This window comes from Calonectris borealis, chromosome 9 (assembly GCF_964195595.1).
Source record: "Calonectris borealis chromosome 9, bCalBor7.hap1.2, whole genome shotgun sequence".
NCBI lineage: Eukaryota > Metazoa > Chordata > Aves > Procellariiformes > Procellariidae > Calonectris > Calonectris borealis.
This window is the reverse complement of record NC_134320.1, coordinates 22,017,746-22,031,809: the sequence shown is the minus strand read 5'-3', so window position 1 is coordinate 22,031,809 and position 14,064 is coordinate 22,017,746. Positions and strand designations below refer to the sequence as shown.

At 45.6% G+C, this 14,064-nt stretch overlaps 1 protein-coding gene and 1 long non-coding RNA gene across 5 annotated transcripts in view; one reads left to right on the top strand and one right to left on the bottom strand.

Moving 5' to 3' along the window:
• Positions 1–9,535, bottom strand: part of TBL1XR1 (TBL1X/Y related 1) — a 118,002-nt gene extending 108,467 nt beyond the window's left edge. For 3 of the 4 annotated variants that reach the window (XM_075157376.1, XM_075157374.1, XM_075157375.1), the window contains exon 1: positions 8,734–9,533. The gene's annotated coding sequence lies outside the window, so the exon portion shown is untranslated. Of the gene's footprint in view, positions 1–8,733 lie in introns of all 4 variants that reach the window. The other variant, XM_075157377.1, reaches the window with a different exon arrangement.
• Positions 9,536–9,717: 182 nt separating this feature from the next.
• LOC142085600 (uncharacterized) lies at positions 9,718–11,641 on the top strand. The gene is made up of 3 exons (XR_012674770.1): positions 9,718–10,296; positions 10,440–10,616; positions 11,410–11,641. It is a non-coding gene; the product is annotated as an uncharacterized LOC142085600 (long non-coding RNA).
• The last annotated feature ends 2,423 nt before the right edge of the window (positions 11,642–14,064 follow it).

The window sequence follows — 14,064 nt, the reverse complement described above, 5'->3', positions numbered from 1 at the left end:
GGGGGGTTATTTTAATCACACAGAACAGCAGTAGGCCCAACAGCACCAGACTAACAAATAAAAGTAGGCAGCAATAGGTACATGGAAGTACATTACAGTTCCAAACTTTCACCATTTACAGCAACGTTAATGCAAATGAAATCTGACTAATCTGATCTCTGAACATGTGTTTTTAAAAACAGTGCATTTCTTTCTTTTCACCTTGAAAAAGCTCGGTTCCGCAAGCGGGTAGTTACAAACCACAGCTGGGAAAGTGCGAAGCATATAAAGCACGCAAATCAGATTTTACATATTCTAACACCACCAATGCAGCTTTCTGGAGCTCCTTAGCGATGTCCAACATACATGAGCCTTGCTGCTGGCAGTCTCGGCAATTTAAAACAATGGAGAATCTCAGCCTACATAATGGACGTATTCTTAGCCGGAGTCTGACACTGCATTTCACATACCCTCCGAGTATCTCATACGAAGTCATCCATAGCGTCAAAGAGCGAGTCAAAACACGTCAAAAGTGTTTCCCCTGGCTACCTCTGAAAGTTTCCATCCCTTTATCCTTCATATAATTTTAAAAATTCTTCTTAGCATTTCTGTCAATACACACAGGATCTTTAAAAGTCTAGTTTTGTGCCCCGGTACATACAAGCAACCGGTCTCTCTCTAACACGGGACCCAGGCAGGGGGACGACGAGAGGAGACTAATGGGAATATTCAGTTTGATGCTTCCACAAGCAGCCCACAGAATCACACAGAGAGCAGAGGGTTCATTTTTAGGACATAAGCAACGTCCATCTATTTTACCAGAAAGTAATATATCTGAGGGGGCTGCAGTGCCCAAGCACCTCAACAGGATGACCGAATGGTCAAGGAGACTTTTTGTTTGTTTTTAATGGAACTCTTAGAACTTAATTTCTAATGTATTTAGTGTGTACTATATGTACTGTAAGAAAGAATATTACAAAGGACCTTGATGAACTAGAAATAAATAATCTATATCAAAACAACCTTGCATGTGTAGACAGTAGAGGAACCAACTAACACGGACTTTGCCAACAGTAAGATAAACACATTGATATTTCTAATGTAATCAATAGCCCTTCAGAATCTGCCCTGGAAGACAGTCACAGAAATACAAAGCATTTTTCTTACAACTCAAACAATTGTGACAAATATTTACTATAATGGCGAAAGCTGTCAAAAAAAAAGTTGGTTTCTATTAATCAGCTACATTTAGATATCCGTTCCTGCTATCAGATTAAGCTTACCAGAACTGCTTAGTAGGCTGTTTCATTGTATTTTTGTTTAAGTTTTATCACAATTCAACACATTGAAGTTTCATATTCCTGACTTTTTTCGTCCTACAGAGTGCTAGAAATTTACTGTCTAAACAAGACACACCAGATTGTGGAATTTAGTTGTGCACTTAAAATAAAGTGAAAAATCAGGTACCACGTCTGCATCAGCAAAACATTCACGTTATACAGGGAGTACAGACCCCGCTTCTCTAAACCCCAGACCTGTTTCATTAGCTACGGGAAACAGCTAACCCATTGCTATACAAGATATGTTTCTAGCACAATGTATTTGACGTCAATATTAATAGATGGTTCGACAACACTGTTCCTCATTTTCCTCCAACCACATCTGTACTAACTTTGCTTTAAAAGTACATTAAAAAGTATTAAATTTGAACAAACATAATCCCAAAGTAAATATGTTACAGATTCACAAATATCATTATGGCAAAAATCCATATTCTTACAAAGCGTTTCCTAATTAAAATTTATCGCTAAGAGTCTGTATTTAGGAATGCATGTTTGTGTTAATATCCAAGCAAAAATTTCTGCACTAGAGAAGAATGTTGACATCCACACAAAAATTAGCTGTGATTCATTGTTTAACAGTTGTCTTCCCTTTACAGAACACCGCAGACTGAAGGACATATTGCCAAACTGAAAGCACCAATACTTCCTTTAACCTAATATAGGACAAATAAATACACTTCAACAGCTTCTAAATCTTGCACGTCCTACTTTTTTGACCCAGATCTCTTATTATTTCCCCCATAGGTCTATGCAATATCAAAACTATTTTTTCCCACAAATTTAGACTTAACCTAAAAGAGGAAAAGTTCTCATCATTTCTGTGAGCTAAACAGACCTGGAAGTGGGGGGAGGGTCAGACAGACTCATCTCTGTAAGATCAATTGGTATCTTAAGGTAAAATTTTCAGCCACACTTAACACTCTCCCAGCTGCTGACACTAATAGCAAAAATTCTCATTTGTTCCAAAAGGACTGTAAGTTAGACCAATATCAGTGATAAATGAAAAATAATTAAATCTTTTTATTGCTATTTTTACACGGCAAAAATGTATTTTCAGAAGTCATGCTGACACTTGAACATTAATCAGCTTGTCCAAAAAAACACAAAAGAGCTATAAAACTTGTTATTCCTCTCCTCGGCCAGCCTGGACAACTGCGTCCAGGAAACCAAACTGTCTCTTCTTTGCCTACTTTTAGGGAACCATCAAGGGACTGAAATTCACCTCGCGTGTGCTCGCAATCAGACCAATTCCCAGCTCGGGGTTTGCCGGCAATAGGTCACTCATGTGAAGAGCCCGAACTTTTCACACTCTTAGTGTCAAATGGATGCAACTCTTAGGACATGTTATATTTAGGGCTCTAAACCTTGACAATTTCTGTGGTTTTGGCACTGGGGACAGTATTTAGCACTATATTTTCATGAATAGCAAATACTTGACCCTTAACTCATAACCTTGGAAAAATGCTCCAGAATAGGCTATACAGAGATCTTTTCTGTATGCTCTATAGTTGCTGCCAGCAGGCACGTAACTGCGTACAGAACAGGAAAGTTTCCAGAGTCACTTTCACAGTCCTAATTCATAAAAATCTACCATCGACCTGATGTCAGTGGGAGCTCTGTATGCAGCTGGGGAAGTGACTGAATCATTCCCCAAACCCAACAAGGGTTAAAAGGAGCACTAGCATTAGCTGCAGAGACAGCTGCTTGCCTGCCTTGCCAGGTTGGCAAAACTATTGCCCTGCTGAGGGGGAAGGGAAGGCCTACTATTCACACCACACCAGCTAAAATTTCTAGTAACGCACCTCCAGCGATCTGAAATAACACTCAGTATGTCTGCATATGGCACATGGTTGTAGAGAGTGTCTCCGTAATACAGGCTTACATTGAACAGAGATTGAACTGAATCATCTCAGATCATTAAAGAAAAAAAAAAACACACAACTGTTTTTTCTTGGGATGATTCTAATTTTTTACTGCTAGACATTACTAATAAAGAAGATTGCTCCTCTGTAACATGGAGACTTAAGAATTACAACAATAAACACAAGTCAGAGTACACAACATAGCGTTTTACTAATACTGCTCCCAGAAAGAAACAAGAAACTACACCCTCACAGGAGTTTGCAGAAGCCAGCAAACCACGCGCAAGACTTGATTTTTAGAAATGCTAAGCACATACGGAAACTGCCAACTTCACATGCAACTGTGGGGACTCAGCATCTTTGAAAATATGGCTATTAATATCTGACTTTACAGATGCAGATGCCAGTTTATACTCTTAAGAAGAGCCATGTTTGCACCAAGCAGAACCACAGCACAAACCCTGGGGCCCGCTATCCACTCCCACCACACCGTGCTGTGCAGCCTGCGGAGCTGCACAGGGCACACACAGCACCACGAAGGGCCACATGCGGGCACCCAACCAGCTCAAGTGCGACCAGGTTGACACCCAGTCTGCTTGCCTTACTCGTCCTGCAAAAAGGACCTATTAGTCTGATAGCATACCTAGATATGTTGCTTCTGGTATTCAAGCCAACTTGTTTAGAAGGACCTTAATATCTCTACGTAGCACTGAATTACACCACGTACGCTTACATTCAAAGACCAAGAGAGGTCTCTCTGAAAGATGCCACGTACATTAGCTGAGACAATTCTGTAAACTCCTCCTCATCACTTCGGAAGTTCTTTCAGTAGGTTTTTCAGAAAGCTACACCAATTCACCAAGCCTTTTTACTACTATTTCTACAGGTAAGAAAATATTCTCAAAGTCTTTCTAGCCAATCAGCCCATCCAAGAAAGCAAGCGAAGGGCTAAGCTGCAACACCTGCAATTCCACTCCTTGGCTAGCCAAGCCAGCTAGATCCTACACAGCCGACCGGCATGTGCATTTTCCCCTGCGGTTACACATTCTCTGGCTTGGAATGACCACCTATTTCTTATCAAGGAAGATTTTTTTTAAGGCTCCTTAGTGATATAAAAAGGAGAGTCTAAAGGATGTCACAGAAAACCACATGGCGAAGTATTAAAAATCAGTGTTTCAAAGGGTAAGCTGAGTCACGGTTCTATAGATCCTTCAGGACCAAAGGAAAACTCAACTTCCAGCTCAAGCGCAGCCATTAAGACTCCAGGGCATTTTGTATAAACAATTTCAGCTTTGTTTTCGTTACAAGAAGGAAGAAAAGGGCCTTCTCATCTTGCATTAGATACAAGGCAGAACCCTAACGCGGAGAAGTTCACAGTTTTCACACAAACTGGCAGAGTGATTTCTAGACCAGACTTCCGTACTTTTTCACTCAACCTATCAACTCTCATGAAGTGACAACTATGCTGCCTCGTCTTCACTACTTTTTATTCAAGTTAGTCAATTCAATTTTGTGAAATTACAAGAAAGCCAATATATTCTGCTACAATTTCATCTGAAAAGATATTTCTTATTCCTCATTTCATTGTCATACTTTATCTCGGAGGAAAACAATTATGAGATGAATAAAGCGGTCTCCATCTACTCTGCTTGGGATCACTGGATGAACCTTTTTCTAGTAAAGTCACTCTTCTCATTAAGCTACTTTACAGAAATGAAGACCATCCAACTCCATACTGCAGTGCTTAGAAAGCTGCATGTATTTGGGACAGGGGTAGCTAAATCAATAGCAGGAACATAGGAACTGTTTCTTCGTTTGAAGGTATTACATTAATGCTGCAACGCAACTCAAGAACACTGAAGAGAGCTGTCAATCATAGTTCCTAATTGAAAACTTCTGACACTTCTTCACTTAACACAAACACTTAAATTTGTATTTAAAAATGAACATGCAATGAGTATATTCTCGCAGTAGTCACTTTTTGTAGGAGCCAAACACGCATAATTACAGAGCGTGCATACACACTTTCACTTCTCTCCCAACCTGCAGCTACTTGCATGAGCTGATATTTAGGGCTTTAAATATATAGTCTATTACACCCTATACTCTGTGTGTACACGCATGCGCAAACACACACACACTAAGGATGGTCAGCACACATAACAGTATCACAATTCTCCATATAAACAACATGAATTAGATTAAAAATTAGTTGTACTTCAGTATGATACATTTCAGTATAACAACATTGCAGTATTGGCACAACACAGTCCTGCAGTACACGTGGTCCTTGCCCTCCTCTCCGAAGCGGACACCGGACCACTTTACGACCTCCCTGTCCCAGTTCAGAAGGGGAAGAGCTGGCAGCAGGTTTGTGTCTGTCTCTCCTCCGCTTGCCAGTAGCATCCTCTCCAGCAAGGTGTCAGAATTCACGCGGGCACCACGATCCTGAACGGCTGCGGGTCCAGCGCGGGACAGAAGAGACAGGCAAAGAAAGCAAAAACTGGGAGGGTGGCTATATCTTAGGGCTCCAAATAAGCAAAGGAACAGGATTACTGAAGGAAAGGTGTCACACCTGCCACTGCCTCAGCTTTCCCCAAAACACTTAACAGTGCTGTGATACCAAAAAAGTATCAGTGTCAGGAAAGATTCACATCCTATTGCGCACGCTAATACAAAACACACTTAACTTCTGCAAGCGACTTCACTGACATCTGCAGAGCTTATTCAACCAAACTAGACCGCGATGTTCACAAAGTTGTGTGTGTTTCTTTACAGGACTTCCTGACTTCTGCACGATTACATCCTTGTAGGATGTGGGTCTTCACTGCCACTACAAAATTTATAACAGCAAACACATTCTGACTCAAATGTGAAGTCCATGTTAAATTAAATTCCAGAACCAAAATCAAATTAGGTAAAATAACTCAGTTTGCTTCACATTATTCAGATCTGTTCTTCCTAACTAAAAAATATTACCTGAAAACAACATTATAAGCAATTTTGACCATTTCCCCTAATCCATCCAGAACCTCTTTATGCTTAGGGCTGTGGCACTTTTTAGCATCAAACTCTTTCATGATGGGAAAATGACTATGAAGTACTGCTGTTGGGTACTTAGCACTTATACCATGCCTTACAACTTCAAAGCGTTACACAAACATCAATAATTACTATATATTGAGTAAAACTGAAAGAAGTATTCATATAAAAAAAAAACCTCACAGGAAAAAAAGTCATAACTACCTGTTTGAAGGGAAAAAAAAGCTTAAGCAACAGAATCTCCTGTAATTATTGCATTCTTTATGCTACGCACACACATTATGGCTGTTCACGTTTAAATGAACAGAAATCATAAACTCTTCCACAGTCTTCAAAAAAAAATTAAAAAGCCCAAAAGCCAAACCCCAACTGCTTTCATACATTTAAATTACATTTCCTTCCCCTTTCCTCGTGGAGTGAGAACTAAGTATTTTCCAGGTGTTCTCAATAACAGTTTGGGAGGCATGCCACCAAGTTCCCAAGACAAAGTACCACATGAACCCTGTTCTCATGGAGACAAATCCACCTTCCCCTAAGAAAACTTAAGACAGTGACAGCGTACAGGCTCAGGTGATCATAGGTAAATCATACGGTATGTTGCTATTCCATTAGATCTTAACCAAAAGCAAAGAAAAAAAAAATCACTACAAGAAACCACAGAAAGTTTGCTACAATCACTTACAGGGCACCACCTGCACCCTAAACACCACCACCGCAGCAGCACGGCCCTTTTTTGCTATGGCTAAGAGGAAAAAACCCTTCATACGCTCATCCACGAACACGTACCCACTTACTTAAATTCAAGGACACACAAAAGAGTTTGCGGGATCAATCCTCATTTGAAACGTATTCTGAGAAGATGGTTAACGTTCATGAGTCCAAAAGAAGGCCCCAAATCCAGCATGAGCCTCATGCGGATGAGCCTTCAGGTTGCCCAGAGCAAGACGAGGGCCCAAAACTGCCCAGCGCACCCGAAAGCTCAGGTACAACTCAAAACCCAAACATCAATTTTGCAAATGTTGCCCTCTCTCTCAAAAGGGCACAAACCATAGCCTCGGCAAACACCCGAAGGGTGTTGACCGCCAACACCAAAGGACCTTGTTCATACGCTCAACACCCTCAGGCATTTATTTTAGTACCGCAGGACAGGAAAGAGAATCAGACAAGCCCAGGATTTTTTTTTTTTTTTTTTTACGCGACAAAGACTTTGTTCTCCTGATCATGCCTCTCATGCTTTAATAATAAAGAAGGAATATGTTTTGTGATTCCTCCCATAAATCAGTTCAGAATTTGATTTACAGAGACAGGAAAATGAGGAAGTTGAGCACACTGGAGAGTAGTAAAAACTTCACTAGCAAACTTCACTTTCCTACACAGCGACCTACAAACCAAACTTTCCTCCAGACTCACGTGTCATCTGCAGCAACAAGCCTCTGCCATAAAGCACAAAGTTTGCTGTTCAGGGGATAAAGCAAAAGACAAGCGTGGGGAGACTTTTATTCTCTCAAGCTGCCTTAAAAGGAAATTCGGTGATGAAAGATTAAATTCACCTGGAACAACACGATGGATTTAACCCTTTCGGGAGTACAACAATAACAAGCCACATGTCGTGCTATTGCAGGACCTATATCCTCTACCAAGAAAATCTATACATTGCATCAACCGTGCAAGCCTGTCTAGAAGATGCAATGCACAATCTGCACCAGGGTTTCGGACAGGGATAAGCCCAGGAAGAGAGAGCCCTTGTAAAGTGCCAAAAAAGCTTGGTTTTTTCCCCAAACCGGGCCCGCTCCCTACCACCCCGGGGTGTTTCACCTTCCGCCCCGAACTTCGCCGGAAAACCGATCAATGACTTGGTTGCTTCGTCCTGGGGGGAGGGGGGCCCCCGTCCCCCCCCAAAGAAGGGCCGGGCCGGGCTGGGGGCGAACTCCGCCGGGCGGGGGAGGGGCGGCCGCCCCTCCCCCGCCCGGCGGAGTTCGCCCCCAGCCCGGCCCCCCAATTTCCCCCCCCTTCCCCTCCCCCCCATAAGTAAATATGCGGGGAGGGGGAGGGGAGGGCGCTTCTCCACACAAATCGGGCTAAAAATAGGCCGCTCGCCATGGCTCCCGTGTGCCATTCGCTGCCGAGGCCGTTCCCCCCCCCCCCAACCGCCCCCCAATTAAATCCTTTAAAACAAATGAAGCCGGGTGGGGGGAGGGGAGGCCAGCGGCGCGGAGGGGGGAGGGGAAGGGGGGTGCCGTTTGCTTTTAAAAAAAACCCTAAAACCCATCCCCCCCCCCCCCGCACCCCAGACCCACGGGAGCGCCCCCCCTCCCCGCACCCCACAACATTAATTAAAAAAAGGGGGGGGGGGGGGGGGGCCGCGGCAGGCGTTAGGCGGGCGCCCATCCCCCGCCCGCCTCCAACCGCCACAGAGACAAACAGGGCGCCCTCCCCCCCCCCGGCCGCGGCCCCTTCCCGCCCGCGCTCGGCCCGCGGGGGCTCGGCCCGCAGCGCCCGGTCCTTACCTTGCGAGTGGCGGCCGAGCGGCTGCTCCCCCCTTCCTTGGGAATGGAGGCACAAGAAATTCACCCCTGTTTGTCTCTCCTCCTTTTTTTATACAGCCATATATATACACATCTGTGTGTCTGTGAGTGTGTGTGTGTGTGTGTACACACGTATATGTATCGGTAATATTTTTTTTTTTTTAGCTGAGGTGTCCACACCAAGAGGAGGAGGAAAAAAAAAAAAAAAAAAAACAGGAAAAAAAAAAAAAACACACCACCACACACACAGGAGGAGGAAGAAAAAAAAATAACCAGCGCGTAGTGCTGTGATATTCAATTATATCCCGAGCCAGGGGCCGGGGGGAGGGGGAGGGTGGGGAGAGAGGGGGGGTTAGAGATTAAGTCCCGAGGAAGGAGGGGGGGAAAGTAATATCTGTGTGTGTGTGTGTGATTTAGATTGAGGAGGAATTGAGGCAGAATGTAGAAGCTGTTACTAAGGGAAGGAGCCAAGCGGCTCGGAGCAGCCAGCGGCCCTCAGACACTCCGCGCGGGGAGAGGGTGGCCAGCCGCACGGAAATGGGCGCCAGAGAAAGCGCCGCCGCTGAGGGAAGGGAAGGGAGGGAAGGGAAGGAGCGGAGCCGGGAGGCGAGGCCAGGCGAGGAGGAGCGGGGCCGGCCTGCTGCGGCCGCCCGGCAAAACAAACCCGCCGCCCTGGCAGCGCGGGGGTCGGCGGCCGGGGCGGGGGGACCCCCTCCCTCCCTGCCTCCCCCTCTCCCCACACGCCCCCCCCCGCGCTCTCCGGGCAGGCGCAGCGGCGGCCGGGCGTGCGTGAGGGGAGGCGGGCTGCGGGGAGGCCGCCCGCCGGCCCTGACAGGAAGGGGAGGCCGCCCGGGCCTGCCGGCGGGTGCGGGGCCCAGGCCAGCCGCCCGGGGCCCCGCGCCCGCGGCTCGGGGCGCTGGTGGCCGGACCCGGAGGGAGAGGGGGGCCGGGAAGGGCGGGCGGGCGCGGCAGGCCCCGTGCGACCAGACGGCGTGGCGCGGCCCTGGAGGTTTTTCTAGGAAAGCCATTAATTGCTTTCCGCTGCCAAAAGCGCTTATGTAAATGCGGGATTTAACCTGGTGTTTTTACTTCTTTTTTGTAGCGCGGCGCGGTTGGCAACGGTGCCGGGCGCCGGGGACCCGGCCCTGCGGGGCGCGGGGTCGGCGCTCACGCCTGGGTCCGTTACTGCTTTACCCTCTCATTCTATTTAATGAAAATCATCCTCTACAGGAACCATGTTGCGTCCTACCTGGGTGCTGTTCATTTTTAACATTGAAATGCTATTTATCATTCATATGGCAGGTTTGTTTATTTTTTAACGCGAGCTTTGTTAATGGAAACCACATTCATCACTAGGCAGTCCTTTCCATCTTAAAATGTTTTTGCAATAGCGTTTCACACTCGTGGGCCTTGGTCCAACACTCTCATGTCCGGACATTGGCACTCACGCAGAGTCCCACTGACCACAAACCATGCACAGATCTGACGGCAACATCGGATGGCATTCCTGCTTGGGCCAAAGGCTCTCCGCACGCCTAAGCCCAGGTCTGACGCTGCCCGAACGGAGCCTCCACATCACCGCGCCTCTGCAGAACTTGCTTTTACTGCAGCTGGCGAAACGGGAAAGTAGAGAGATGGGCCACAAATGTAGCTCTTCTTTTACTTTTTCTTTTTTTCCCCGCGAACAGAGCTCAGCGTTGCTGGAGAATTATGCTAGTCCTAAAGTGGCAGTTCTGGAGTTAAGGTGGATTTTACTTTCAGCCTAACAACTGGGACATACCATAACCAGATTTCACCTACCTGAGCTTCATCTCACAAGCAGATGGGACCCCTCAAATCCACAAAGCCTTGATGAAAGCAGATGGGTGGGTCTCTGGGTGTAGGATCACCTCACAGTGCTCATTTTTTTCAGGGTCAGGCCCATGCACTTTTCCTTCTTCTATGAAGAATAATATTTCAATATTTGGAGAAAACAGATTTTTTTGCATTGCAAAATCATTTAATTCTGAGAAAGCCCTGGGCCTTCAATCCGTTTGCTTGAAGAGGCCCAAGTTATACGAGGAAACCAAAGTCTCTCCAGAAAGCCAGGGAGCATATTGATAATTGCAAACCAATTGATGTTCAACATTTCTTTCTGTAATAATTTTGATGGCCCAAGTGGGCAACTTTCTCTTCTCAATAACAGTGTGTACGTTGTCTGCTTTAGGTATGTAAAGAGGTGATAATTTTTGAAGACCATATCCAGTCCAATTCCAAAATCTGACCACTTTGCTGAAAGTTGGGACATTTAAAAGGCGGGAAAAAGGTGGCAAGGGATTCGTTAACACCTTCCTACATTATAATCTTAGATCTGTCCATGCTTCTAAAGGAGTTTAACCTCTTGATACTCTGAATGATTTATTTCCCAGCTAAAAGAAGATAAGCAATAACAGTGGGTGGAAGGGAAGGGGGAATGGGAGTGTGCTCATAGCCTAAGGCAAGAGGAAAGAAGATAAGGGACCTCATGTAGGGGAGTGTGGGACACCAGGGGCCTGACTAAGGGTATGGGAGGAGCTGCGACAAGTCCATGAAAAAAGAACGGGAGGTGTAACGTTCCGAAAGCTTGTGTGAGAAATGGAGGAGGGAAAACCCCTCAAGTGTGTGTTGTTTGGCCCACAGGAGCTACGAACGCTGTCTTCCCATCCATCTGCTGAGCAGCGACAACGTGCTGAACTGAAGTCATCTGGCTGAAGGTTTCCGTGGTCTAGTGTTCTCCAAATGTTCAGTCACGATGCCGGGGTGCCAGGCTCTCGTTTTTAACATGATGATGTACTCGACTGGGTGATTACCTGAGTATACATTCTGCTCTGCAGAATCTGCAAAGTGCATTCTGGCAGATTTATGCTTTAATAATTTTACCCCATCCATTTTGTTCTGGTTTCCCTTTCTTTATGAAGGCGAACACCTCACAGGACTACACAAAGGCCTTACTTTCCATGATGAGCTTTAGACTTTGTAGTTCTGTTGCCCAAATACGCAGCTGGGCTCAGAGTTACCGGGGCCACTTCCAGAGCGTATGGGAGGAAGGTTCTCGCTTTCAGAGGTTTCCAAGAACGGATGTTGGGTAACAGAGGGCAGTTGAGCAGGTTGTGGTTTACGGCGGGTTGTTCAGTGAGTGAGCTGAGCTTAGGGAGTCGGCTTTGCCTTGAGCCGGGAGAGGCACATTTAAACAATTAACTGTTGTTACATCTCCCTTCCCAAATTCTCCTAGTGGCAGGAAAGACGGGACCAAACCTTGACCTTTGGATGTAGAACTGGAGCGGGTCTGAGGTCTTGGTTCATCCATGTGTTTGAATAAAAGCATGCCTTCAAAGTGCTTCAGTAACACGGCTGCTCACGTTCCGTGGCTCTGTCATCCCAACTACTGGAAAGTCTTCTCATGGCCATGTTTGTAAGACACATCCTTAAAATAGTTGAAATTACTTGTAACAGCGAGTGCTTGGCCTACTAAGCACATATAAGCAAATATTTGCAATAACTGCACCAGTGTTTGCACAGCACCAAGCACACTGCCCGGACTCCATAAATAATAATACTTGGCACTCACAGAGTGGTTTCCATTTCAAAGCACTTTAGTCATAACCCTTGACACCTATATGGCCTTCTACATCTTTACAAGAATTAATTAATCCTCACAATGTCCTGTGAGATAGGTATGCACTGCAATAATAACAATAACAACAATTAATAATTCATGCATTCTACTCAAAAATCACTGCAGGGATTAAAATGCATCTGTAATACTTGTTTTTTATTAACATTTTCCAGCAAATAATAAAGGCCATGGTATTGAGTTAAATCTATGTAATATCTATCCATAAATCTTTTGCAGATTGGGGTGAGGCTAAAGGCCCAGTGAGATGCCAGTACATCAGTAGGAATTGGATGACTGACTTCAGAAAAGCAAGTTCAAGCCCGGTCCACCACACAATCTAGGTGCCAGAATGAAACTTGCCACGCATGGCAGTGCATAAATAAATACCAGCGAACCAGGAAGGCTCTGTGTTCATTTTTAGCTCTGGTTCACGCAAAGGCTCCCCCAGTTATGGTGTGCGTTACGGGACGCTATCCTGTACAAACACAGCACCAAGAAAATGCAAGCGCTTACTGGGTGAGAAATGGCAGTGACTCAGCACCACGTTGTGCAACAGGGAGAGCAGGGACAAGTCTGGCCAACACCCGGGCAAACCCTTTCCCTCCTAAAAATTACCATACTGCCTTTGATATGCAGGCAAGCCCCAGTTAAACCTGATATTTAAACAAGCGGGACTTAAACCCTGTTGACTGAAATAGAAGAACAGGCAGGCTCCCACCGGGGGAGCGCCCTGGCTCCGGGCTTGCCGGGGCGGAGGAGGGACGGACGGGTGCTGGAGTCGGGCTCCCCGCACGGACGGTCCGATTCCCCACGAAGATGCTTTTTTTCAGTTTGCGTCCCACAGTGGATTAATGTAAACCACAAAGGCACCTTTAGTCCTAATAATGCTGCCACGCCAGAAAAAAACAGGAAAGAGGAGAGAGAGGTACACCCACACCCTAGCAGTTTCCCCATGACTTCCCCATGACTTCCCCATGACTTCCCTATGTTTGCGAGCTCTGAATCTGGAGCACTGAACAGTTAAGGCCAGTGACTTTCATACTCTAAGACTTATTTTTTTCCTTTAATGTGAGGAAGATGCCAATTTTTAACAAAAACTCTCTAAATTATTTGTGTAGTACATATTGAGAAAGGAAATGGAAGTTCACCAGTTTGAAAGGACTGGCTTTATTCTTTTTGCAGCTCCTGACAATGACTGTTTGCAGGAGAGGACATGCCGGGAAAGGGACTTGTTTCTTGAGTAGGGAGCATCTGCTACTACCTTGGCGTACAAATCGATCAGTAATCGATCAGCGGACACGTGGTTAAAACCATCTAACATGTTGGTGATTAACATGCCTGTAGCACTACTTTTTATTTTCATCAGTTGCTTTAAAGTATACACACGCAGATACGTTGTAGATCTCCATAAGGCAGAGAGGATTCGATCCCAAAACAATCATCTCATTGATACATTTACCCAGATCGATCTCGGAGGCTTCTGCTTCCCAGAATAAACAGCAGGAGCAGAGGAACAGCGTGACCAGGTGAATAGTCCCTCATTCATAGACAACTGTGTGATCCAAAGCCATGAAGTGGCTCTTTCAGAAATTTCAGGACACAAGTTACGCTCCTTGGAGCACGTTTAGCGCTGCTGTAAATCGGTGGTGTTAAGATGCGTGAGCCCGTTGGCATCTCCC